Source organism: Arachis hypogaea, chromosome 20, assembly GCF_003086295.3.
Source record: "Arachis hypogaea cultivar Tifrunner chromosome 20, arahy.Tifrunner.gnm2.J5K5, whole genome shotgun sequence".
NCBI classification, from domain to species: Eukaryota; Viridiplantae; Streptophyta; class Magnoliopsida; order Fabales; family Fabaceae; genus Arachis; species Arachis hypogaea.
In genome coordinates this window covers 32,999,111-33,001,321 of record NC_092055.1, presented here as the reverse complement: position 1 = coordinate 33,001,321, position 2,211 = coordinate 32,999,111, and the positions used below count along the sequence as shown (strand labels likewise).

Below are 2,211 nucleotides of genomic sequence, written 5' to 3'. Positions count from 1 at the left end.
AGAACTTCCTTCTTCTGAGGTGTCCCATTGTTCACAGGATTCCTCTCAGAGGTGTACATGAACTGGTTATTTGCAACCATTTCAATGAGTTCTTGAGCTTCTGCAGGGGTTTTCAGATGAAGGGATCCTCCTGCAGAATAGTCCAGTGACATTTTTGACAACTCAGACAGACCATCATAGAATATACTTATGATGCTCCATTCTGGAAGCATGTCAGTAGGACACCTTTTGATCAGTTGCTTATATCTTTCCCAAGCTTCATAGAGGGACTCACCTTCCTTCTGTCTGAAGGTTTGGATTTCCACTCTAAGCTTGCTCATCTTTTGAGGTGGAAAGAATTTAGCCAGGAAAGCATTGACCAGCTTATCCCAAGAGTTCAGGCTTTCCTTCGATTGTGAATCCAACCATGTTCTAGCTCTGTCTTTTACAGCAAAAGGGAAAAGAATAAGCATGTAGACCTCGGGATCAACTCCATTGGTCTTGACAGTGTCACAGATTTGCAAGAATTCAGCTAAAAACTAATGAGGATCTTCCATTGGAAGTCCATGAAACTTGCAATTCTGCTGCATTAGAGAAACTAATTGAGGCTTAAGCTCAAAGTTGTTTGCTCCAATTTCAGGAATTGAGATGCTTCTTCCATAGAAGTTAGAAGAGGGTACAATAAAGTCACCAAGCATCTTCCTTGCATCTCTACCATTGTTATTAGGTTCGGCCATGTCTCCTTCTTTTTCGAAAATATCTGTCAGGTCCTCTCCAGAGAGTTGTGCCTTAGCTTCCCTTAGCTTCCTCTTCAGAGTCCTTTCAGTTTCAGGGTCAGCTTCAACAAGAATGTTCTTATCCTTGTTCCTCCTCATATGAAAAAGAAGAGGAATCCTCTATGTCACAGTATAGAGATTCCTTTATGTGAGTAGGAGAAGAGAAGAATAGAAGAAGGAGAAGATAAGAATTCGAACACAGAGGAGAAGAGTGGGTTCGAATTTTTGAGTGGAAGAAGGGTGTTAGTAGATAAATAAATAAATAGAAAGAGATGAGAGGGTGAAGAATTCGAAAATAAAATAAAAAAATATTTTTGTTTTTATTTTAAATATTAGTTATAATTCGAAAATTAAAAAGAAAAATAGAATTAAATTAAAGTTTAAAACAATTAGTTAATTAAAAGAAATTTTGAAAAAGTGGGTAGGAGTTTTCGAATATTAGAGAGGAAAAATTAGTTAGGTGGTTTTGAAAAAGATATGATTGAAATTGAAAACTTTTAAAATCAAACAAAAAGTCAAGTAGTTATTTGAAAAAGATTTGAAAATCAATTTTTGAAAAGATAAGAAGTTAGAAAAGATTTTGAAATTAAGTTTTGAAAAAGATATGATTGAAAGATATGATTGAAAATCAATTTGAAATCAATTTGAAAAAGATTTGAAAAGGAAATTAAAAAGATTTGATTTTGAAAATTAAAGTTGATTACTTGACTAACAAGAAACTAGAAGATATGATTCTAAAATTTAAAGATGGAACCTTTCTTAATAGGCAAGTAACAAACTTTAAAATTTTTGAATCAATCACATTAATTGTTAGTAAAGATTTTGAAAATCATTTTTAAAATTTTTGAAAATCATAAAAGAAAAATAAAAAAGATTTGATTTTTGAAAAAGTTTTGAAAAGATAGGATTTTTAAATTGAAGATTTGACTTGACTCATAAGAAACAACTAAATTTTAAAATTTTTTTGAATAAGTCAATTCAAATATTCGAATTTTATGAGAAGAATAAGGGAAAGATATTTTTTTTATTTTTGAGTTTTTAATGAAGAAAAAAAAATACAAAAAAGACATAAGACATAAAAATTATGAATCAAAACACAATGCATGCAAGAACACTTTGAATGTCAAGATGAACACCAAGAACACTTTGAATGTCAAGATGAACACCAAGAACTTATTTTTAAAAAATTTTTTAAGAAAAGACACACATGCAAGATACCAAACTTAGAAATTTTTAATGTTGAGACACTAACAAATTGAAAATACACATGAAAAACAAGAAAAGACACAAAACATGAAAATGTAAAGATCAAACAAAGAAGATCATCAAGAATAACTTGAAGATCATGAAGAACATCGTGCATGGGTTTTCGAAAATTTAAAGAAAAGTTACAAAGATACAATTGACACCAAACTTACAATTTGAGACTAGACTCAAACAAGAAACATCAAATTAT

At 30.8% G+C, this 2,211-nt stretch overlaps 1 non-coding gene across 1 annotated transcript; it reads left to right on the top strand.

The window, feature by feature from the left end:
• Positions 1–206: 206 nt before the first annotated feature.
• LOC112788320 (small nucleolar RNA R71) lies at positions 207–314 on the top strand. Its single transcript, XR_003195688.1, has one exon. It is a non-coding gene; the product is annotated as a small nucleolar RNA R71 (small nucleolar RNA).
• The last annotated feature ends 1,897 nt before the right edge of the window (positions 315–2,211 follow it).